Source organism: Protopterus annectens, chromosome 10.part0 (assembly GCF_019279795.1).
Source record: "Protopterus annectens isolate FY-2018-M chromosome 10.part0, PAN1.0, whole genome shotgun sequence".
Taxonomy (NCBI): Eukaryota; Metazoa; Chordata; order Ceratodontiformes; family Protopteridae; genus Protopterus; species Protopterus annectens.
The window spans coordinates 1,635,612,096-1,635,638,246 of record NC_056744.1 but is presented as its reverse complement, the minus strand read 5'-3'; the positions used below and the strand labels follow the sequence as shown (position 1 = coordinate 1,635,638,246).

The 26,151-nt window shown below is 40.2% G+C and overlaps 1 protein-coding gene across 1 annotated transcript in view; it reads right to left on the bottom strand.

The window, feature by feature from the left end:
* Nucleotides 1-1,884: 1,884 nt before the first annotated feature.
* The window catches only part of LOC122813822 (beta-2-microglobulin-like), a 229,721-nt gene continuing 205,454 nt past the window's right edge, over nucleotides 1,885-26,151 (bottom strand). Inside the window, exon 4 of the mRNA XM_044086349.1 lies at nucleotides 1,885-2,430. The gene's annotated coding sequence lies outside the window, so the exon portion shown is untranslated. The remainder of the gene's footprint in view (nucleotides 2,431-26,151) is intronic.

Below are 26,151 nucleotides of genomic sequence, written 5' to 3'. Positions count from 1 at the left end.
AGTGCAATAAAGCAAGGTATTAGAAGGGGATAAGCAGGTTAAGTGATTTAGTGTTTTAAATGAAGGTATAAAAAATGTGATGAAGGGTGTTAGCATGACATCTTTTAGTAATGGTTTGAAAAGATGTAGATGTTTGATAGGAGTTTTATTCCAATTTCTAGTTAAACCACTGGAATAGAGACTGACCCCCAGCAGCCATTTGTGGTTTGTAAATGGTAAGCAGTTTTTATTCTTTGACTAAAGGGGACGATTTGGAAGATAGCAATTGGACCCCTATTCCAATACCAGGCAGGCAGATAGGATATGGATGATTTTATGGATAAAGGTGAGATTTGGAAGATAGCAATTGGACCCCTACTCCAATACTAAGCAGGCAGATGGGGTATGGATGATTTTATGGATAAAGGTGAGCGAAGTACAAGATAGGTGGTGAGGAAGTTCGAACCAGTTAACTGTTTTTAGTGCTAAACAGTGGTCAGTATGGTAAGGCTTGTTGCAAACTTATCTGGTGACTTTGTTATAGCACTGTTTAAGTTTAGAACTAAGTGAGGCTTGCAGGTTGGTCATGACAGGGGCTCAAAATAGGAGAGGTGGTAGCCAAAGTTACCATGGCAGAGTCTGTAAAGAATTTTTTTACTCTATGTATGGTGCCTAGTTTTTGATGGGTTTTCTTGATGCTGTTTGGGATAAGTAAATCAAATTTAAGACCGTTGTAAACTATCATCCCGTGCAGCTTGGTTTTGGGGGGGGGGGGGCAATTTCAAATCATGGCATTATTTAATGAAGACATTAAAAGTTGTTTTGTTTTTCATGGAAATTGGATTTTGGAAAAAAGTGAAGCAATTTATTTTTTTTGGGGGGGGGGGGTTGTAGCAGGTGATTATTCTATAGCCAACTTTCAGAGTTAAAAGTTACTTGAGTCATTCTCTGAAGATGTATTAGGTTGTCAGAAATGCATATTAGGGTACAATCAGCAACATTTTGGAGGGAAGCTTGCTGAGAGGGATTCATGCAAATTGTTAGCCTGCGACACACCAGTATTGACAGGAAGGAGAGGAGAAACCATGGAGAGCCATTTAACAGACTGGTATCTATCGGTTAAGTAGTTGTTCAACCATAGTATTATGGGTTGTGATAGCCTGCGGGAAGACAGTTGGTACAGGAGTTTTGGTGCGAGTCTAGATCAAAAGCTTTAGCGAAAGTAAGGAATACAGAAGAAAAGTTATCCTTCTCAATCTTTGTTAATCTTTGTTAACAGTATCTGTGAAAATTAACAGTGATGTGGTAGTGCAATGGGTGGATCCAAAACTGTTGTGTGGGAGGTCAGGAGTTTTTCCTAATGAATATGTTGAAGTTGCTTGTGAATGTACCTCTCCAAAAATTTTGACAAAGGGCTAATATAATAAATTCAAGACTTATTGCCATATCAGATAAGGTTCTTCCCATATGAAGGGGGATGATGAAAACATTTTCCATTGAGAATGGATATAAAATTCCTAATCCGTACATGGAAAAACAGTTTCCTGGGGGGGGATTATAAGATTATAATTCTTGCTAAAATAGTAAAAGGGCATACCGAAGCCATATCCAAATTCATATCAAAGCTCTTTCATGGCAAGATTTATACGTTTTAAAGAGACTGCATTATGGGAATGAGGTATCTTGTCATGAGGTTAGCAGCTTGGGAAATAGTTACGTGCTAATCAGTACTAACGTTAATGGAATCAGTCCCAATTATTCTGCAGCTATGGCTCAGAAGTCAGACATAAAAATCAGATACAGCTTTTGCCACATTTATCTGCTTTTGCTGGAAGTCAAGACATGTTTCGAAGTGTTCTGTTTACATGACATTAACTTGAATGTACAAAAAAATAAATGTTTGCCTTTTTAAGGAGAAAAAAATTCTTTATTTAAACAGCCTCAAGTACGTTACAAGATTTCAACATCATATTTTAAAACAGAAAAATGAACTTCTGCTGTACTTCAATCTCAACCCTTTATCCTGAAAGACAATTTAAGAAACCACTTATTTAAATCAACGAATAAGCAAGGTAATATATTAGAGACAGCCTGCTACACCTTTTAGACAGTTTACAGACTGACTTGCTCAATAAACTTCAGACAATTAAACAAGTAAAAACTTCATTAAAAAGCAGAGGATAATCTTGCAAAGAGCTCAATCTGTACACCAATTGCATACACTATAAGAAAACTTATAAAATGTCACTCAAATGAACGTCCATTATGTGCATTTCCTCTCTAAGTTGCTTTAAAAGAAAAAAAATATACATATTTAAGTGCTTCTTCTGAAAACACGTATCATTAAGTCAGATGAAAAATGAGGAAAAATTACAAAATTTCTTAAAACAAAGGCAAACGTGATATGGAGATGTATATTGCAGAAGGCAAATCAACTCTTTCAGAGTCCATCTGTAAAGACAAAGAAAATTATTTTATCAGAATGCATCCAGCATGTTTAAGGTAAAATACATACTTAATGCTATCAAAAGTTCAATCTACATATGACCATTTGCACAACACTGCATTTATGCATGCAACTAAATAAGAGCAATGTGAGAAACTATCAAAACTAAACTTGGCTCAGGAAGTCTGGCAATGCACAAACTTGGTAAGCTTCCAAATCAGTGTTGAGAATCAAAAAATATTAATTTCTCCTGGCTAAAATACAGAGACTGAAATAAATCAGCTTCTGAGTCAATACTGCAAAACATGAGGTCTATCTTTTTTCATTTTTATTTTACATTTATATAAATCACAACCATTTCCATTCTTACAAAATGACCACAAGTGATTGTAGTCAATATAGTAACATGTAGGTCATAAAATACAACAAATTCATGTCCACAGCTTTGCTGTGTGATCGTATGTATATTTCTAGGTTCCTTTGTAACTTGTTACTATGTAGTATGTATGATGTTTTATGCTAATATGATGTTAAAGGTTTGTTCCCAAACTTCTCGGGCTTTCATAATTTTGTTTCTTTTATCCATTACTAATTTATGAGCTAAAAGCTGTTTTATAGCTATTTTTTTTCAATCCCTCCCAAGAGATATTTATAGGGTCTAAGCATTTGAGAGCTATGTATAGCTTCATTAGTGTATTCGCTTGTTTTCCTGAGATGTTAGATGGGAGAATATGTAGAAGGGTAAATTACCATGTTAGTGTTGATGTTTGATACCCCATTTTTTGCAGTTGTATCTTAAGGGAATTGCAGAGTTTATACACACATTTGCAACTCCAAAATATATGCATTAGATCTGCTACCTGGTCCTTATAGTGTGGACAGTGTGGTGATTTTGAGGCACTGAATTTGTGGAGTACTGCGGGTGTGAAATATGCATTATTATTTATCATGAGCTGCGTATATGACAGTTTAAGGGATATAATTTTCAGTGTTAGATTAATTGCATGACTTATTTGCTGGTCATCCATGGATGGTTTTAATTTTCTCCAATAATTAAGGAGGTCCTGAAATTTGATTTTGCCTGTCATTTTATGTGAGGTATTGTTTTCCTTGCTGTAAGAATAGTCTTCCAAAGCAGAGTACAGTTTTTCCATGTCACAAAGTATAGTAAAGTTTTGGAGGTAGCTGGAACACCACTCTGATTTGTCTTAGACTTGTATATGGATTTGGGTAGATTTGGGTTACTAATTTCTTGGATCGTACAGTTAAGGTATGGGTAGATATATTGGATTATTTTGTCCTTTAAATCGAGGAAAGAAGTCGAGGTCTAGCATCTTATTTAATTTGAAATTTGGATTTTTATGGAGGGGTTGTAGTGTTACCATAGCTTGCCCATGGTTTAAGGGATGAAAAAGTTTGTGTGTTACATTTATAGAATGTTTAAAAGATCCAAAATATTGCAGGCTTGTAAATCTTTTTTGGGATTGATGCCTAGTGCTTTAATGTACCTAAAAAAATATTTTCACCCAAGAAGGTGACCAAGTTTTCATTGTCTGGTTATGTTCTGCTATTCTCAACATTCTGTTAGTGTTGACTAAGTTTTAAAATCTGGCAGGTTCAGACAGCCTTTGCTCTTGGGAAGTGTTAGTTTTTGATATGAGATTCTGTTTTTTTTTTTGGGGGGGTTCCCATATGAATTTTGCTAGGAAGATGTGAATTTGTTTGAAGAATTTATTATGTATAGTTTTATCTGTGATGTCATGAATATATATGTTAGTCTAGGTACTATGTTCATTTTGATTATTGATACTTTGGTCAGAAATGGTAGCTTAAGGTTATTCCACCTTTTACAGTCTTGCATTATGCTTTGTCATTTAAGAGAGTTATGTTCTGTTGGTAGACTTCCTTGTTGCTCTGGAAAAAAGTAATTCCCAGATATTCGGTTTCTTTAATTTTTATTGTATCTATTAGTGGTATTAGTGTGATAAGTTTGGGTGGCCTTAAGGGGAAGATATTAGTTTTCTTAATGTTTAATTTGTAGTTTGACATGATTGAAAATTGTTCAATTGCAGTTATTATTTTGGTTATGTCTGAATTTGTAGTGAAGTATATGTTCAGATCATCTGCAAAGGCGGTGAGATATACTTTGAAGTTATGTGTTGTGGTGGGGTTATGGTATGCATTTTGTTTAATACATAGAAACAGGGGTTCTAGGTATAGGTTGAATAGAAAGGGTGATAACGGACATCCTTGTCTTGTTCCTTTTTTTTATCATAATTCTATTGGACCATGTTTTATTTATATATAGGGATGTGTATGGATTTCTATAGAGAATTTGGATGATCTGAATGAAACTGACAGACATGTCAAAATAAGGTAATGCTTTTTTTCTTTTCTTGATAATGTGGGAGTACAAAATATGCAGTTAAGCAAGTTGCCATGTACCATTCATGAGTGTCATAAAGGGCAAAGGGATTCATTTTTTCATTTTCACTGCAACCCAACATATACTTCAGAGCAGTATGCTCAACGCCAACAAATATAGCTTTTACGTGTGTATATTACTTGAAATTCACTATGTAGTGTACTCTGCAAAAAAAATCAACTGTACAATGAAAACTGCAAATGGCTGCTGAAGCTCACACGCTCATTATCAGAGGCCATGAAAGTAAATCTGGGAGTCCCTTCCTTATCACCCTAACATCCAACCCCTCCTTCGCATTCTCTATACCACTCCCCAACACACACACATGCACACTCCTCTCTGACAAAAATGCCAGGTAGGACACACCACTGCCATTCTAACCCCTCTACAGATGCATAGATATTATATACATACATATATATGGATACACCTTGAAGCACTGAAATACACACAAATATTGAAAGGCAAAACATCAATCTCTTATCAAAACTCAACACACCAGGGAAAAAAAACATAAAACAAACTTTTTTGCAGGAAACAAAGCCTTCTTACAATTATATATACCAACTTGGAGATTGCACAACAATGGGAAAAGGGCAATTCCCACTTTCTGCCGTTTCTCAATCTTTCACAAAGTCATGCCAAGCAGAATCAAACAAACATTCAATAACATCTGCTGGCAAGAAAAATATTCAATATTATGAAGGTTTGATAATATGGAGTGTTACACACACTATATACTATGTACATAGAGAAACAAAATTATTATGTCCCAAAAATGAAGAGATCTGATGCACACAAGCCTAGTTACGTTTTTCACTGTATGTTACTGCATATTGTTTAGTACTGTGTGACAGCATATGGTGTTTGAATAGGAGGAAAACTGGAGGTAGTGTTCTGGCTTCCAGACTAAAGTTCTGACTCAAAATATAATCATTACATGTTAACACATCTGTTAAAGTGTAATGCCACAGGACGCAGACATGTGCTGTTCCACTGAAGCTTTATTCACAAGTACCCAAGATCTAGCCAGTAACTTGACTCAAGCAAATTACTTCAACTTCTTAAAATTACGCTTCACCCTCATTTTAAATTTTTATTCTAGTTTTATTCAAATCACATTCACCACACCTCGGTATTCAGAAATTACGGGAAAGCTAATCTACCATACCTGAGTGATGACATGGCCAAGTTCAAAAGCCCCTTCCATCCTTTCGCACTGCTTATGTGGAATCATTATCTACCAAATAATGCACATGCAAACAGCTGCAGAAACTCATCTTCCGCCCTCAGAAATATTCACACTGTCAAATTCAAAAATAACCCCCTATGACTTAACCGGAATATGAACAGGCTCTATAACAAAAGAATAGAGCTCAATCTCCATAAAAATAAAAAGATTCAAAAATGCTCTTGCTAATCTAAACGAGAACCTTGGACCCTGATCAAATCAAAATAAACCTGGCAAAGGATAACCACAAAACCTTCTTTAAAAAGGAAAACTCCACCTTCGCCTACAGTTTAACAACTCTTAGGTTGCTACAATACGATTCCAGTACTGTGCAGCTATCTAAAACCTGCTTGTAATTTATAAAACTTTCATTTTTCTCCCTTTGGTATCAAAGGAAGGGAAAGACCACCCACCTTTTTTTTTTTTTTAAGCTCAACTTCTCACACAAGTTACAGAGGAATTTGTCTATACGTGCGTGACATACCACAAACAGAAATTTGTAGTTAGGAGCTCAGGCTGCTGTAAACCAGATAAAACAGGTGTGAAACAGTTTTCCATTGTCTTTATTGCAGAGAGGAAGAGAACTTGCACTGATTCACAGCTGCTTCTAATGTAGCCATGCCTTTCACAGAAAAACACAACAATTAGATCAATGTCACCTCTTGACAAATTTACATAAGCATTACAGTATTGAAATGCTAACCTTTAAACTTTAAATGTTTGTTTACACTACTTTGCATTTTAAGGTGACTTGAATGTACTATCAAAGATATCTGACATTTACAGAAAAGTCAAATTATTTTTTCTTGTAATTCTTACATATCAGCACATTTACTAAAGTGTGGGGGGAGGGTCTGTCAATTCATCTTGGACTACAAAAAGACACTTTGAACGAAGACGTGCAATTTAGCAATGTTCTGGTTGCAGCTGTACAATTCCTTAGTATACTATAAAACAAACCGTTTGCCACATACAAATGAGGGCCTTTCAAGAAATAAAAGAAGCGGTCCTGTTATAGACCGCATATAGCATGACAGTGACTGACACTCCCATTACAAATCAATGGAATGGGAATACACCACTACTTCCTTATGTCTAGCACAACTCATATACAGCACACCTGAAATGGATTATGGGAAAGAGAAAGGCTTGAAGAAAAATAAGATCACGTTGATAAGTCAAGCCCCACTGACAGCAATTTTGTAGAAAAATATTAAAATGCTATAAGAAGCAGTCAGAGTGATTCAGAGATGTTAAAATAGCTCAGAAAACAGAGTGAAAAAATAGATTTTTTTTTTTTTTAAATTCCAAGACATTGCTTCTGAGATTTTTTTACGCAATTAAAGGAAAATTATGTCCAGCACTGTGAAGAGATATTAGTAAATGATATCATATACTCAGGCCCAGATGACATCGCCAAGCTACTAGGACAAATTTAGTTCAAACTTCACCCCCCCCCCCCCCAATATTCTATGATCAGATATCCACACCTGCACCACTAGCCTCCAACTCTCCCAAGAACACTACTTCTGTGAAAGTAGAAACATACTAGGCTGCCTACTGGTCAGCCTGAAAGATGACTGGTCTGATCCCGTAGAGAAGCTATTAAATATTAGCCTCTAAATAAGTATCATGCTGGATGAACTGGAGGACAGCAACAGACATTTTCTTGCAAAAAAGCAGGGCTTCACAAGACCTGGGTAAGTATAAACCCATAAGTCTGACCAGTCCCACCTGTAAGGCTACAGAAATGATTATGAAATTAATAAATAAGAATATATAGATAACCTACAGACTCTCAACCCAACCTAGTTCATATTCATGAAGGGTAGGCCCTACCTACTTAAATCTGGTCAACCTCTTCAAAAAAAGTTATGGATTAGGACAAAACAGTGTACACCACATATTTATATCTCTCAAAGGCAATGGCATCATAGGTAAACACTCCCACCAAATTGCCAATCCCGAAGTAACTTGATGGATAGTAAATTATTAATATAACTCAAAGTTAAGGTGACCAGCTTAACCACCTTAAAAAAAACTGTCACTAGCAATATACCACAGGGTTCAGTCCCTGGACCACTTCGGTTTGACATGAGGTCAAAGCTAAATTTTAAGTGCTTGTGGCTGACCGAGTTTACAGAAGACTACAAACTTGGTGCCATCATAAACTCAAGGGACACCAAGATCCTTCAAGAGGGTCTGCACTGAATAGTTATTGATGACTAAACCATGGACTAAAATAAAATACCGTGAAGTGTATAATTACACCTTTTAGTAAACATGATTCCCCTTGTAACTATCACACTGACAGCACATCCCAGACAATTGATCCTGTAGTTAGGGATTGGAACACATGTCAACAATGAACTGTCCTTTGATCACAGCCCATCTATCCACTGCTGTAAGGAAGTCTAGGAAGTTCCACAGTACTTGGCACTTATTAGTCTATAGTGTATAATGCCCCTTTTGGTGTGTACTTGTCCGAATACTTGTACAACTGGAATGACCACAATGCTTTTTCGTTAAAAAAAAAAATCAAGGACCTAAATAATAGAACTATGCAGCTATCTCAAAGCCTCATTCCTCTTTTCAGTATCAGAGGTTACAGAGAGGCAACCTCTGCCTCCAGAATACAACTTCAACAGGCCCTGTTCTGTCAGATCTATTCCACATTCACAAGACCAATGGTATCAAACACCCACTCAATGGATTTCATCCCTTTTACAAAATAATTTATCTGGTATTGTTAATCCTCGTTCATTCCTTACGTGTGGGACAGAGTCCCCAGCTACCTTTATTCCTGGGAAGCTCTCATGGAAGGACATTCCTGAGCACCATAGAACCAAATGACGCTCTTACCCTGGAGGCCAAATCCAATTTGTAATGCCTGATGAAGGTATGAGGGGTAGCCCAAGTTGCAGCTGCACAAATGTCATGTAAAGAAGCTCTGGCATGGAAGGCAGCAGATGGTGCCACCGACCTTGTAGAATGAGCCTTTATGGCAGTAGGTAATGGAATATTACACTGTCTATAAATGAAGGTCACAAAGTCTTTCAACCATTTAGCCAATGTGACCTTAGCAACAGCACATCCTAATCTAGGACCAGAATAGGCCAAGAATAACTGGTCTGATTTATGACAGGCCTTAATCCTGTTCAAGTAGTAGCGAATTTGCCTGTGAATATCTAGGGCATGTAGGCAATACTCTTCTTTGTTAAAATAGTTGGGGAAGAAAACTGGCAATTCAATGGTTTGATTAATGGACATTTCAGAGACCACTTTTGGCAATTCAATGGTTTGATTAATGGACATTTCAGAGATCACTTTTGGCAGAAAGGAAGGAAGGATTAGTTCGCAATGACACTTATCTCTATGAAAAATCAAATATGGACTCTTGGTGCATAAGGCTTGAAGCTCAGAAATACGTCTGGCAGATGTAATGGCAACCAAAAACAAGGTTTTCCAGGACAAGTATTTGAGGTCGCAAGAAGAAGCTGGTTCGAAAGGTGGCATTGTCAAAGCTTGTAGAACTAACGAGTCCCATGGTTGAGTAGGTTCTCTAAAAAGGGGGTTTAGAGGATTCACACCTTTTATGAAAGTCTTGCATAATTTGTGTGACATGAGAGGAGTCTTTGACACCATCATGGAAATTAGATATTGCAGCCAAATGAACTCTAATGGTAGAGGCTGATGGCCCTTTTTCAATCCGGTCTATCGACACTGGTGCTGAAAAAGATCTACCTGTTTTTCTTTCAGCCCAAAAGTAAATCTTTGCCACTTGCTTAGATGAGCAATTCTGGTGGAAGACTTATGAGATGCAATAAGAATGTCACGTACTGGCAAAGAAAGATCATTCTGCCTGGCAATAAAAGGAATTGGAAGAGCCAAGCTGGGAGCTTCACACTGTCCAAGTTGGGGTGAATCAGATTCTGCGGATGGGAGATCAACCCCGGGTTGGATGGAGAAATCCAGGGTTGATCTAGCAGGTGAGGCCAAAGGAAGGGGAACCAAATCTGATGAGGCCAGTATGGTGCTATGAGGATCACTTTACTCTTTAACCGGCGGGCTTTCTTCAGAAATAGGGGAATGAGGGGGGAAGAGGTGGAAATGCATAAAGTAGACCAGAGGGCCAATCATGGACTAGACCATCCCTGGGTAACTGTCCCGGAGGGGGAATCAGGGCGAAATAGTTGCTGCATTTGTAAGCTGCATTTGTAGTTGGTCGGGGATGCAAAGAGGTCGCAGCAAGAAAGACCCCAGCGGTTGAAAATATATCTGCCACTATCAAGGGATTCAGGGATCACTCGTGAGGTTGTAGAATACACCTGCTGAATCAATCTGCTATCACGTTAGAACTCCCGGGATTGTGAGTTGCTAGAAGAAAACGGTTGGTAGCCATCGCCCACTGCCATCCTCATGGCTTCTCGACAGAGTGGGTAAGATTTGGTTTCACCCTGTTTGTTGATGTACCAGATCACCGCCATGTTGTCTGATTGGGACTATTCGTCCCAGACGGCAGAAGGGGGTGGAATGCTTGCAACGCCAGAAGCACGCCCTCAGCTCTAGAACATTTATATGCAGATGGGCCTCCATTTCGGACCAAGTACCCTGGACTGTCTGTCCGACATAGCCCCCCCCCCACCCTATCAGGAAGGCATCCGTGGTTACTGTAGCCTTGGACTGTTGGGGGGAAAAGGGGCGAGACCATTGTGATGGGTTGTGGGCCATCCACCAATTTAAATCCTGTTTGCACCTGTGAGTTACCCGAATCTTGGCAAAGAGGGTACTGAAAGGGATACCATTGGGTGAGCAGTAGCCATTGTAGAAGCCTCATGTGGTACCTGGCCAGGGGGACAATGGTGACGGAGGCTGCCATGGAACCCAACAACTGTAGAACAGAGTGAGCTGTGGATTTCTCCCTTGAAAGGATTGGGATCAGTTGTTGCTTTATCCTTAGAATTCTGTGCTCTCAAATGGATGCTCTGCAATTCTTTGTATTCAAGATGACCCCTATGAATTCTGTGAACTGAGATGGGGTGAGATTGGATTTTTGCCAGTTTATGGTTATGCCTAGCCTTTCTGCTGAGAGGAGACAGTATGCCAGGGCTTCTTCCAATAGATGTCTGGTGGGGGCGGAGATGAGCCAGTCGTCAAGTATGGAAACACCTGGAATCCTTGTAGTTGCAAGTGAGCTGTGACGACTGCCATGCACTTTGTGAACACGCTGGGGGCTGTAGAGAGTCCAAAGGGCAGTACTCCGAATTGGTAGTAATGAATTGGTAGTAACTGGCTCCCGCATGGAAGCGAAGGAATCTTCTTGATGGCCTGTCCACTTTTATGTGGTAGTACGCATCTTGAAGATCTATCGAGCACATCCAATCGTCTTTTTCCAAAAGTGGAAGGATAGACTATTGTGATCACCAGGAATTTTTGTACTCCTACAAACTTGTTCAATACGCTGAGATCCAAAATTGGTCTCTAGTCCCCGGTTTTCTTTGGCACCAAAAATAGTCTTGAGTAGAATCCAGATCCTATCTGGTCTGGAGGGACTATTTGGATGGCTCTTTTCCTTGGCAGCTTTAAAATCTCTAATGCTGCTTCTTCCCTTTGAATGGATGAAACGTCGGGTAAGTTTGTTGGGGGAGCGGGACAAAGATCGAAGGGAATATGATAACCTCTGGTTATTATCCTTTGTACTCGAGAATCGGTGGTGATGGTTAGCCAGGCAGAAGGGTACAAGGAGAAATGACCCCCAACCACTTCCAGAGGAAAGCAGTTGGGCCGCTCTTCAGGAGCGCTTGTATGATTGGCCAGGGAGAGAGAGTCCCTGGAACCCTGGTTACACGGACCCCCTCTGCCCCGAAAAGGGAGTCTTCCCTGTGAGTTTCCCCCTCTGCCTCTAGGGTAGAACTCTGCCCGTGTGTCACGGAAAGGACCCCGAGACTTCTTTGTACCAAATCTTCCCACTCTTTTGGTTCCTGGAGAAAGCCCGTTGAGGGGAAGAATAACGGACACCCACAGCAGAAAAGATCTTACCACCCTGTTCACATCTGGCCAGTGCGCTTTTAACCTTGGGTCCAAACAATGAAGAGGCTTCTATGGGAGCGCAGAGAATGGAAGCCTTGAAGGGTTCCGTGAAATTACACAAGCGCATCCAGGCGTGTCGTCTCAGAGCAATGCCTGAACTTGCCGCTCTAGCTGCTCCTTCTGATGCGTGACATCAGGTGCATGGAGGAGTTCGATATCGATTCAATGGTGGCTAGCTGAGAGGCCACTTTGTCACAGACCTCACCAGACACTGCACCAGCCAAAGTTTGAGAGAGCTTGGAAATTAAATCTCTTTAAAGCCTGGTAAAAGTGTGCCATTTAATTCAGGGACTGGATTGCTGATGCAAAAGTATGCTTTCCTATTCTGTCCAGAGCCCGGGACTCTTTGCTGGGCAGATGGACAGTCTGGCTTTCTTCTTCCGCCAGGTCCTTTTTAGTTGCGGCCGCCACCACCAAAGCATCTACAGGAAGACCTTTGGACCAATGGGGGTCAGTAGCAGAAGGGAACAAAATTTTATCTGGCCTCCGAGGAATGGCCTCAACGGTGTCAGGAGCCTTCCGCTCAAGGTGCAAGACGAGCCGGACTAGTTCGCCGGCAGGTGGAGTAACCCAGGAGATAGGGGGCAGAGCGCAAAAAACCTGCAGGAACACAGACTCTTCAGAGGTCAGGTTCGAGTGTTGCCAGTCACCTCTCTGTTTAAGAATTTCAAGAATATCACCAAAGGATACCTCAGAGGGTGAGCGAAGGGACTCTTCCTCATCATCAAAGTCTGTGTCTTCAGTAAGGGACTCTCTGTGGAGTCCATGTGCTTCCTCTTCAACAAGCTTTTTTCATTAACTCCCTCAGAGAGAGAAGCTGGGGAAGATGGCGCAAAATGGGTTACCTGAGCCTTCACTATTAGCTGGAAGGCCGGTCCACCTGAAGAGGGAGTATCCAGGACAGGGGTCACCCCTCTCCTAAGTGGCTCAGCCTGACTACTTGGAATCCCTGGATGGCTGTGAAACACCAAATTACGTACACCACAGCTGACATCCTGGGTCGTAGCAAAACTCTCCTGCCATGAAGGCAACTGCGGCTCCTTAGTGACGTCCATAAAGGGAATTGTAGAGGGGGAAGACTGTGCTATATCACAGGGCTTCAAAGGCAATGAAGGAGGAAAATAAGTAGGGGTCTTTGGCAAAGAGTGATCACCTCCCGAGGAAGGATAGGTCCTGGGGGGCGGGATACCTCTGGTCAAAAGCACTTTATCCACAAGACGCAACACGTTGTGTTCAGAGAGCCTTCTAGTGGATTTCACGGACACGGCTGAGGGGGAGTCAGGTCTATCCAAAGATGGAGCAAGCTCGGTGCCCACCTCGCAGGTCTGCACCGAAAACAACGGGGCTGTAAAGGACTGAACTACAGGTGTCTGCAGCGAGGAAATCATCAGTGCCGAAGTCATGGTCCGCACCAACGATAAGGTCGGTACCGAAGTGGTTGTTGGAGCCGAAAGGGCAATGGGCATCAAAAAAATCCATAGACGTCAGTCTGCATCGACTGGACCGTCAGTGCCGTAAAGAAGTTTTAACAGAGGATCCTCTCGGTACCAATACGGTAAATGGCATGCTAGACGGTGCCGAAGTCACAGATGGCGCCGAAGGTCTAGGTACCGAAAGCGCTGGAGCTGAAAAAGTCAAATCCGAAGTGAAAAGCTTAGCTTTCTTGGGTCTCAGTTATTTTTCTCTCAATCAACGTCCTGTTAGAGAAATTCTTTCAAATCCCACAGGGTAGGTAAACTGTTAAATGAGGCACACCCAAGCAATACACACACAGGGAATGTGCATCTGAAGTAGGTAATTTATGGCTGCAATCTGAACATCTTTTAAATTTTGGACTACCTTTTTATCTGCCATGTTAGAAAGAAAGAAGGTAAAACCAGAAAAAAATACCAGCAATGGTACAACAATTAACTGAAGATAAGAAGGAAAGGGGGTTTAACAACGATGGTAAAAAAGAAATACCTCGCGGTAAAGAGGAGGAAAGGAAATGAAAAAATTCAAGAAAGGATAGTCACTAAATGCGATAAGGTAAGAGAAAACTATCTAATAACTTTCCTGTGAGAAAATGTTTTAGAATTTAGTATGACGAAAAATATTGTACTTGGCTCAAGAGAAGTAGCTTGACATGACCGAATGGCGATGCGGCAAATGAAATCTGAGGCAACAGGGAGAGGGGAATTCTGGGTAAGAGTTTTAGCTAGAGAATTTGTAGCTGATGAGAGCTTGGAAGATGGCCGGCTCGGTTCCGAGGTCGGAACAGATACCCACAAGTAAGGAATGAACGAGGATTAACAATATCAGATCTAGTATTCAAAAGGGCAAGAAACTTCAATAACACTTTGATACTGATATGTATGAAAGCAACCTGAAGGTCTAAACAGCAATTCCAATCTCTTAAAAGGAGAACAGATTTAAGGGGAACATGAAAGGACTTCTAGGAAATACAGGTATTTACATATAATATTAGCGAAAGACATTGAGACCAAGGAATATCCTAGTCCTTGCTGGTCTAGCAGGACTTCTTGGATGGTTTTGTTTTAAAGAAGTTTTTCTTCATCCTTGTGCTTTTTTCCCTCCCTCACAGAAGAGCTACAAAAATAAGTGACAGGACAGTGACTGAGGAAGAATCTTTCAGGACCTCCCTTACCATTACCAGCACATTAAGAATGACCATGCAGATGTGAAGACAGCATTTCTGCTGGTTAACTCCACCTGGGAATGGTTGGCTTAGGTTCAAGATGCCAAGTGATCACCCTAGGTTTACTTATGTCCATCCAAAATCCACGGGGAGTGTCAGTCTCTTATTTTGGACTACCATCATTTATATGAACAAGTGGGAAAGATTACAGAGTTTGTAGCTGACGCGAGCTTGGAAGATGGCCGGCTTGGTTCTGAGGTCGGAACAGATATCCACACGCAATGAATGAACGAGGATTAACAATATCAGATTAATACTTCTATGAAACAAACAGTCTTCCATTCAACATAAAGCAAAGTACCTCTCTTACTCTATTCAAATGTAATTTGGATGAATAGATACGCAACTGCAAATTCATTCCTGGTTTAGCATCTGTGACCCTCATGGACTGGAGAAATATGTAAATGTCCCAACATAGCACAGAGATGGGCCTAACAAGAATATATGTATGCAAACTATAAAGGCTAAAACACAACATTGGTACCCTCTAGATATAATATACGCTTTATACACTGAATTGTAATTAAGGATAGCGCTAAACCAGTGAGTCACGAGATAAGTACACGACCCTAAAACAAAACATTACACTGTAACTACTGACATGATATACAATCTCTACATTCAATTATTTTTCAAGCATCTACTACATCTAGTATAAACAGGCACAGTCTTGAACTCATTCAGTGCAACACCATTCAGCCACATCTAGGGTACAGACTAAAGTTTCCAGGACTACACTACTGGTAACTTCTGTACTGGAACCTTAAGTTTTTGATTTCATATCTACTGAAGAATACATGTCTAGCATTTCAAACTCAATGGTCAGGCAGTTCTATACTGGATCTATTCAGCTGACACAGTAAGTTTGGTCTTGATTCAGACTCTTCGGCAAATACCTCCAGTTTCTTCTGTGTGAATGCAAATCATCACCTGGTAGCATGCACAATCTCAGATTTTGAAGACATTACTGTTCCTCGAAAGTCAAATTTGTGACAGATTTTTGATCTGATCTCACACTCTATTCCTTCCCATAGAAATGCAAATTTCTTGTACTTAGTTCTATCAAAACTGCTTCTGTTTTACTAGCCCTTTTCTTGAAAGTTCCGACGCAGTCTTTTTCCTGAAACCAACAGGATTAACTATGATGAAAGCTTTCACCATTCTTCCTATAGATGGACACACTAACATATTTATGATCTCCAGCAATATGTTCATAGGTTCATACTAAGCTTATGTGACAAAAAGCTCAGCCACATTACCCTTGTAGTAACAAGAGTAGAGCAGTTCTCTCGACAGTAACCATCTCTTCTAATACTAGGTATGCATTTGTGGTTAACCATTCAATCATTAAGACAGGCTCCAAAAACAGGAAGATACTTTGCTCGACTCCTAGAGGGAGTCTATTCCAGTCGTGGGGAAGGCTTTGGGTAAGAAATTATGTTGGCAGGGATGTTGTCCTTACACAGGAAGTTTAATGTTTTCAGATAAAGTGGGTTTAGTAGAATGTTCTTTAAAGGTGAAGAAAGCCAAAGTGCACAAGATTTTCACAATGAAAACTAAGAAATTTCATCTCTCAAAAACCTGTATGAGACGGACAGTCAGAGAAGCCTTCAACTTCTCATAACAGGTTAAATGGCTTAAACTGGAGACTTCCAACTGTTTTTGTTAGGAATCTTGGGAGCCTTTCAACTTTCAAAAGGTGTTCAAGTGCATCCCAAAGGGGTGATGTATTCAAGGACAGGTCTAACAAGGGAGGAATATACAGAGACAAGGATATCCTTTGATCAAGATGAAATGACTTCAATATACAAGCTGTGAGAGGCAAACGAATTTCCTAGGCACAAGCAAGACATGGTCAAAAGAAAGTTCATTATCTATGTAGGAACCTAGATCTCCAATTAATAGAGTATTTTGAGAGAGAGGGTGACAATGTGTCAAGGGGAGGGAGCCCAGACTTTAATGAAGGTAAATATGGTGCATTTTTTGGCATTAAGGGTAAAACTGTGACTAACACATCAGGTACTAAGTCTTTCTGGACAACAGAGACATTATGGAGAAAATGACAATTGCAACTAGTTTACAGTCCCCCAGCAAACTTGGGTTACCCAGAGACCATGGGAGGCTGATGTCACTTCTGGGAAGCAATTGCCAAACATTGGTCAAGCAGAACGCCTCCCCTCTTCAAGAGAAATCTTGATGAGTGGATGGGAAATAGATCTTGATGAGTGGATGGGAAATAGAAAGTTCACCCCAGGGATCACTCACAGTGGCTCTACTTGATAGAGGCACTGGGAACCAACATCGGGCAGCACAATGCCAGGGCACTTCTATGGGCTAGGCTTGTAAAGCCTCCAGGGCCATTAGCCTAGTACACACTTATGAAGAGATGATCCAGCACTGCTCCATAACTATTTATTTTATTTATTTATTTATTTTACATTTGTTGACCGGGCTAGTCCAACTGGATATATGTCCATTTTCAGTAGAGGCCGGGGGAGAAAAGCTCCATAAGTTGTACAAGTTCACAAAAGGCATAAAAATATTACATGAGAAACAAAGCAATTTAAACAGATGATTTAAAAAGATAAAATAAGATACGAGAATTTAAATTTTGTTTTTTTTTTTTGAGTGAGCATTAGTCTGGATTAGTGCAGGAGCAGAGTGAGCATTAGTCTGGATTAGTGCAGGAGCAAAGCCAGTGTTTATTGAGATGAATTTTTAGTTGATTTTTAAAAAGTTGGAAAGAGGTTAAAGAAGTGATATCAGAGGGTAGATTATTCCATGTTTTTTCCAACAGAGTTGGAGAATAAACAGTCACCTGCATGATTGTGAGATTTACTAACATTAATCAGGAGTTTGTTAGCAGAGCAAAGTTGTTTCAGGTTATTGTATGGAGAAATAAGGCTAGAGAGTATTGGTGTATTGGTTGGCTGATATAGAATCTTATAAGCTATTAAGATTTGTTGAAGAACAAGTTGGTTAGGAAGTTCAAGCCAGCCTAATTCTTTTAGGTTCTGGCAGTGATGAGTTCGAAAAGGAGATCCTACAGCAAATCGAGCTATGTTATGATAGGATGTTTCAAGTTTCTTCATGTTGTTTTTGGAAAGATTAGTGTAAATGGGACAAGCATAGAGAAGAGTAGAAATTAGGTGAGACCTAGCAATGATAGGTCTTGCTGTAGGTGTTAGGAAAGGTTTTATTCTGTAAAGGGATCCTATTTTTTTATTTACTAATTTATGGTGTTGTTGATGTGAGAATCAAAGTTGAGGTTATTATCAATAGTTATTCCTAATAGTTTTGTGGTTAAGTCAGGAGAAATGAGTGTTCTGTCAGAGGATGTAAGAGTAAAGTGTGATGGAGTCAATTTGCGAGTAGGTGAAAAAAGTAACAGTTTGGTTTTCTTGGGGTTAAGGAGTAGACAGCGGTCAGAGAACCATTGTTCTACAGTGTTAAAAGCTTTTTGAGTAAGTGACTGGAGTTCTGTTAGAGAGTTAGCAGTACAGATTATAGTAGAATCGCTCATGATTTGAATACAGGTAGCATGAGGAATAGCAGATTGAAGGTCATTGATAAAAATTGAAAATAGTAAAGGGCCTAGGATTGAGCCTTGGGGTACGCCTATGGAGATTGGAAAAACTCACTTTCAAATCTTCTACCCAAGTACTGCCTGCTGACGATTTTCTAGGTAAGATTCAAACCAGGATAAGGCTAGCTGGTCAAGAGCAAGATATTTGAGAATATGTAGTAAAAGTTTGTGATTCACCATATCAAACGCTTTGGATAGATCGATGAAGACTGAGGATGATAAGTAGTTGTTGTTACGGTTAGTGTTAATGGAGTCAGTGAAGGAGAGTAAAGCTGTAGTGGTACTGTGTGAGGGTCTGAAACCATGCTGACAGTTAGAGAGTAGGTTGTTGTTAAGAAGGTGATTTAGTATTTGTTTGTGAATAAATTTTTCCATAATTTTTGCGAGTGGTGAGAGTAGAGCTATTGGTCGAAAATTGGAAAACTCATTTGAGCTGCCCCTTTATGTAGTGGGATGATATGAGATATCTTCCAGAGAGAGGGGAAGATTCCTTCCTTTATAGATCTGTTAATTAGGATGGAAATAGGGTAGCTTAAGGCTTTGGCACCTACCTGCAGGAATTCTGCAGGCAGTTTGTCTGCAGAGGGAGTGGTTGGTTTTAATTTTTGGAGCAGTGATGTGATGAAGGAGGTAGAGACAGGTTGTAAGTGGAGGGTAGGAGGTGGATTTGATATAGGTGGAAGTAGGTTTGACGTATCAGGAGATAAATGACTAGCAAGTGTTTTGATAGTATTTGTGAAGAACAAGTTGAAATCATTTGCTGTTTGTTTAGGGTTATCTGGGTTAGAGTCCTGGGGATTAGGTGAAATGGAGTGACCTGGAGATAGAAGATTGTTAATACTGGCCCAGAATTTTTAGGTTCTTTATTAGTGGTATGCTGTAGCTGGAGGTAATAGTTCTTTTGTCTGTTAGGATAGATCTTTTAGTGTTGTTTCTAAGCTCTCTAAAATTTTGGCGGTCAGTTAGATTTTTAGTGGTTCGCCATTTAGACCAAGATTTATTTCTAAGAATGATTTTATGCCTAGTATTATTAGTTAGCCAGGGTGCTATTTTTGTTTTAGTTCTGATGGTTCGTGTTGGGGCATGTTGGTCTAGAATTGATAAGAACGTAGAGTTAAAGTATTCTACTGCTTCATTAAGTGGGAGATATTTTAGTGAGGACCAGTTTGTTTGTTTGTTTCAGATCAGCTTGAAAATGTTCAGGGTTAAAATGTTTTTTTGTTCGAAGTGTTCTAAAGGTGGTAGGTAAAGTTAAGTTGGTTTTGTGTCTAATGACATAGGTTAAAGAATGGTCGCTTAGATCATCGGGAAGGGTACCAGACTGGTAGGTTTGTTGAGGTGTATTAATCAGAATCCAGTCTAGGATGGATTCATGGTTGTTGTATTTATCAGTTCTGGTTGGACAGTTAATGAGTTGAGTAAAAGCATATAGGTTTATGTGGGATGTGGGATTTATGCTATTACAAGAATTCCAATCAATGTTAATGTCACTTAGAACTAGTGTTTCTTGGGGGAGGTTGTTAGACAGGTGGCTAAGGATACATTCTAATGTGTCAGTGTTATTTCCTGGGGGGAGATGTACACAAATTATGTTAATAGCTTTATTAGGGTTAATTTGTAATTTTGAGGTGATTACTTCTGCATTCTGCCCTAGAGGAAGGTTCAGATTTGTTATACTAATTTGAAGTTGTGCTTTAAAACAAATAATTTTGGCTGTTAAACACTGAAATGGGAAAAATTGTTTAAGATACAGGCTGGGGAATATTGTCAAAGGCAAAAGTGGGCTGTGTGAACAGTCAGGCCCTTGTGTAAGGCTTCCATGACCCTGACAGAGAAACCGACTAAGCTGAGCAGAGAACACGCATTTAACAAACCCAAATTATAACAAAGGTTTGGAGGAAGCCTATATCATTGCTAATTAGATCTTGCATGATCAAGTCCATCCACTTCAAAAGGCAAGGTGAATTTATGCAGGCAGCACTTATCATACAAGAGGTTTTCCCAAGCTTACATGCCTTCCATTGCTCCCACAAAGCACCAAGTTTGCTTCTCTCTCCAAATCACATATGCATCAGACTTAACACCCAGGCCGATTCCAGGCTTGACAACTTTTTGCATATTATGCTGTCCCCAAGGACTCCAGAATTTATTAATTTAAACTTAATTTGTGTACAGTGTGGAGTAGCTAGGTATTAGAGTTAGCCTTTCTTCGGATGGGCTCTGAAATTTACTGCTAATTTTTTCCTGTCCTATTCTCATCCAAGTCCACCACTCACTTATGGCCTTTTCCTGAGTTACTGGTTACCTCTTCGCAAGTCTTTACTTGCGATACTAAAGGACACAAATAGAGGGGAATAAGACCAGTAGAGTTCAGGTGAGTGATGTAGGAGAACAGCTGTCCAGCACTGGAGTTTCCCAGCTCAGTGTTACTGTGGTATCAAACAATGCTCTGAGCAGAAGACTAAGCAAGCTTCTCCTCAGAGCAGGAACTTTCCAGGTACATGGCACCCAGATGTTCTTCCTATAAAGGGCTTAGACAAGACTCAAACGGAGATGGTGTCAACCCCCCACCCCCCAAGCAGGGTGGCTAGAATAGGTCCCACTCAGACAAATCAATATTATAACTAGGAGTAAAATTTTGCAGATAGCCTATGTCATTGTTACTAAGGTCAATAAAAAGTTCCATGGCTTTACAGCAGGGGTCAGGTGTGATGCCACTTTTGGAGATGGACAAGTGTGACTGTTCTTTAAGCTCCAGGTATATAGGCTGTGGAATGACTAAGATTAAATATTTAGAATGGAGTTGGGCTATGTAGTACTTGATACTTATCCTGGTATACTATTTACTGTGGCTAGTGGAACCAATGTTTGCTCATATGACTTGATCTAGAGTGACTGGAGGCAAGATAGTAAGGACAAGCAAGATAGTAAGGACAAAAATAGAAGGTCAGCATCAAGAATTAGGTGTGAAGCTGGAGCTAAAATTTGTCAGATAAGGTATTAGTCATAGTTTCCGAGTCACAGTGGGATACATCATGTGAGAGACATCTGCAGCATGATGGGATATTTATGCAGAGTTATCTAATGCAGCTGAAAGGCTTTTAATTATCCTTGGTACTGATGGCTACTTTAAGTCTACAACTGGCACTGCAGTCTCTGATAATACTCCTATTAGTCTTGTTTAATGCCTTAGATTATTTTTATAGACAGAACAGGGGCTTTTTAACAAATAATTTTGACCGGTTATTTTTCTACAGCTCTGATTTATATGGCAATGCCACTCCACAGCTCTACTTTTGAATTTAATGCAAATCTTGTGACAGATGACAACGGTCCACTCAAAACATATGAGCAAGTAAAACTCCAATGAATATGTAAAAGCAACAGTGGCATCATGAATCAGTTTTGTTTGGTAGGATGCGCCACATGTGACGGCCCAGAATATCAGCAAGTAGCAGAAAGCTGGTTTTTAGAATAACTTTTATGGGTGGAGACTGGGAGACTTGTATTAAGCATGAAGGTGACTAATAAGCGATTTGATTTAACCATAGGTATGGTGATATACAGGATGATAAAGGAGGGGAAGCAATTTACCAAGTCGGAATCAAGAAAGTTTACACTCCTGGTGGGATGGGGACAATTTACAGCAGAAAGCTGATATTTATAAAATAAAATTTTGGTTGCATTTACTGGTGATTATATAGGTTTGCCAGTTGACTATGGGGTAATTATGATAAAGACAATTTACCTTAATGGTTAGCTTTTTTTTAGGTTGACAGTTTTTCAGACTGCCTGAAGGGGACACAGAAATGAACCTGCAGTTAGCAAAGATACGGTTATCATGCAAGATTTGAAATGACACAATATAGTTTCTGGTAAATAAAGATACACTGAGGTCTTGAGTGGATGGTAGGCCCAAAATCCTGGTAAAGATACAGTGCTAATGTTCTTCTGAAATGTCATCAAAGTTGTTGTTGTCTTTCGGCTTTTCCTGGTTAGGGGTCGCCACAGCAGAACTCCGGTCCGCTAATGATTGGTAGTTGATTTTTACATGCCGAGTTACCAGCCCTGATGCACAACCTTCAATGAAGGTACGCCCATTCATGCATGTCTCCACACAGAAGACACTAGCTGAGAATCGAACCAGACAGAGTCTTACTGTGAGGAGACAATGCAGGAAACACAAATATAGAAGTCTTAAGTCAAAATACAAAAATTTCTTCAGTTATAACTGGTAACTGTTGACCTATCAACATGTGTTACAATGAAAAATTTGTTAAAATCAACCAAAAATTATTAAAACGAAAAAGATAACTATGAACAACTACTTAATGCTTTGAGCATGCCTTTAATGTTTTCAGTGTGTGCCAATGTTTCAAACATGTTAGGTCTCGTACTGTGGAAATAATTCATTCTGAAATAAAAGGAAGTGATGTCTATGGGCTATCAGACCAGCACCAACTGACCTGGCAACTTGGGTTTAATTTATTTCTGTATCCAAGTCCTATTAGATGCACACTCAAAGATTTTTGTGTTACTAACTACTTGGTTGTTTGTTATTTTGGTTTGTTACAACTTTGACAGATTTTTAAAATGCTGCCAATTTTAATACATGCTAATTTATATACTAATAAGCCAGCTCCAGTATCATGCACAGATAAAGCCCAGAATATGGCCCAGGTGACCAGAGTTTCATTAATGGCTCAGGCGCTTAATGTAGATGGCAGTGTAGATGGGTATGACCATTCAGGGGTACAAGTGGAGACAGTCATGAGTTGTAGCATCCCTTCTGAGGAAAGGTGGATCTTGCCCCTGGAAGCAGACAGATGATGCACCAAGATGCCAAAGGGTGGCAGCCTTCATTAAGAAAACGCAAGGGAGCGTGTGCTTATGTAGGGGAAGGCAGTGTGACCCTTTGTGACCCTCACAGTGATGCCAATCACATGCCCACCCCAGAGAGGATGGCATATTAAGTAAAATATCCTTATTGCCGATATGCTGGCGAGGATAAAAGCAACCCTCATGGCTCTTTAAATGATCCCCCAACAGCTCTTTCACTGGTGGATCTGGGTGGATATCCACCACCGAGTAACAAATGGGCTCAAGCCGGATTGGGGGAGACTCAATGGCCAGTAGGCACAGGGACAAAAAAAAAAGTGTATATACTGCTACAACAATTAATGTAACAGATGGATTTTGTGCTATTAAGTGCTGATTAACAAGCTAGTCAACCAATGTTTTAAATCCTTTTCAACAAAAGCACTTGCAACTAAAAATGTCTTGCCATAACTTTCCATCTGTGTTGTTTATCTTCACCAATCCTGGACAGTGGGTTGAGTTCTGAACCTCGGAACAGACTCTGCTGCATCTTTCAGCTTGCACTCTCCAAACTCTCGAGCTAGGCACTACTCGTAATGCTCCGCACAGAGATTACCTCAGACTGAGTTTGCCAGATGACAGTATATAGAAAAAATAGAATGGTTAACTATAGACAGTATAGAGATGAGACCATATGAGAGTCCTTAATGAGAAACTAGCTCAAGACTAAAGTGATGTACTAAGTCTTAGGATGGGGGAAGGTGGGGATGTAAAGGATTGGTGAAGATCAACAACACAGACGGAACGTTATGGTAAGACAACTTCTTTATCTGATGTTGTTGATCTTCACCTAATCCTTGAAAGTTGGACAGAATCCCCAGCTACTTTAGCCTTGGGAGGTCTCATGGAAGAATATTCCTAAGCACCACAGAGCCAAAGGACGCTCAACCCCTCAAGACCTGATCTAATTTGTAATGAGTGATAAAGGTATGATGAGAAGACCATGTGGCTGCTGCACAGATGTCATCTAGAGAAGCTCTAGCATGAAAAACTGCTGATGTCGCCACAGCTCTTGTTGAATGGGCTTGAAGCGGTTTGAGAAGTAGAAGTCCTTGACACTGATAAAAGAATGTGATGCAGTCTCCAAGCCATTTATCTAAAGCAACCTTAGTAAGTGGATTGCCCATATGGAGGGATGAAAATGCTACAAACAACTGATCTGATTTTCTAAATTCTTGTGTTCTGTGAAAATAAAAACAGCTGTCTGTGCATGTTTAGCAAATGAAGTGTATATTCTCCTTTGTTGGAAACATTATGGAAGAAAATGGTTATTGTAGCAACTGATTAATATTGGATACGGAAACCACCTTCGGTACAAGGGATGGATTTGTTCAGTGCAACTCTTGTCTTTATGAAAGATTAGGTAGGGCGAGTTGTATGATAGGGCCTGCAATTCCAAAATCCTTCTTGCGGAAGTAATAGCCACAAAAATACGGTCTTCCAGGATAAATATTTCAAATGACAAGATGCTGACAGTTCAAAGGGGGTCTTGGTCAGGGTTTGAAGGACAGCAGTTAGATCCCATGAGGGAGTTGGTTCTTTAAATGGAGGGTTTAGTAGGAAGAGTCCCTTCAAGGAAGCTTTTACAAAGCTTGTGAGACATTACTGGAGAATCATTCCAACCTAAGTGGAAGTTTGAAATTGCTGCCAGATGAACTTTTATCGTAGATGAACAGGAACCAAATTGAAAAAGTGTTTTTAGAAAATCCAGATCATGAATGGGAGCAGCATAAGGGTCCAATCCTTAATTCAAGGACCATTTGATACGGTTTTCTAGTAGCAGGTTTGTGGTGCGCAATAATAATACATTGGAAGAAAGGGAAGGATGCCTGGCAATCATGGGAACTGGAGAAGCCATGCAGTGAGCTTGAGATGTTGGAGATTGGGGTGAACCATGCCCTCTGGGTGAGTTAGCAGATCTGGAACTGGGTCTAAGATCCATTGTTTCTGTATCAGATGAGGCCACAGGAAGTGAAACCAAACTTGTCGAGGCCAGAAGGGGGCAACTACTATTACTGAATTCTTCGCCTTTCTGGCTTTCTTTAGCAAGTGTGAGATTAGAGGAGTGTGTGTGTGTGTGTGTGTGTGTGTGTGTGGGGGGCATATAACAGACTGGGAGGTCAAGTGTGGAGAAAAGCGTCTCTGGGTGACTCCCCTAGAGGGGGGATGAGGGCGAAGTAATTTCTGCACTTGCTCAGGGGAGAAGCAATCAGCCGCAACAAGGTTGGCCCCAATGGAAAAAAATCCTGTCTGCCACTACAGGGTTCAGAGACCACTCATGAGACATAAGAATTGTCCAGCTCAATTTGTCCACTATCACGTTTGAACTTCCCGGAATGTGATTTTCTATCAAAGTGGTTGGAAGAAATCACCCATTGCCAAATTCTTGCATGCCTCTCAGCATAGTGGGTAAGATTTGGTTCCCCCTTGTTTGATGATATACCAGACTGACACGTTGTCTGTCTGAATTGCAACTGTCCCTAGAGGGAGGGCATCTTGGAATGCTTGCAATGCTAACAGCACTACCCTCATTTTCAGAACGCTGATGTGCAAACTGGCCTCCAATTGGGACCATGCGCTTTGGACAGTCTTTCCCAGATAATGCCCCACCATCCTATCTGGGAAGCATCTGTGGTCACCAAGCTTGGGGCGGAGGTGAGTTGAGTGTTTGGCCCAAGACAACTTGGTCAGAGTGAAGCCACCATTTGAGGTCTTGTTTGCAATAGTTTGTAATCAAGACTAGATGAAACATTGGTTGGTGTATCAGAGACCACTGGGGTTGCTAGTAACCAGTGCAGTATTCGCATATGAAACCTTT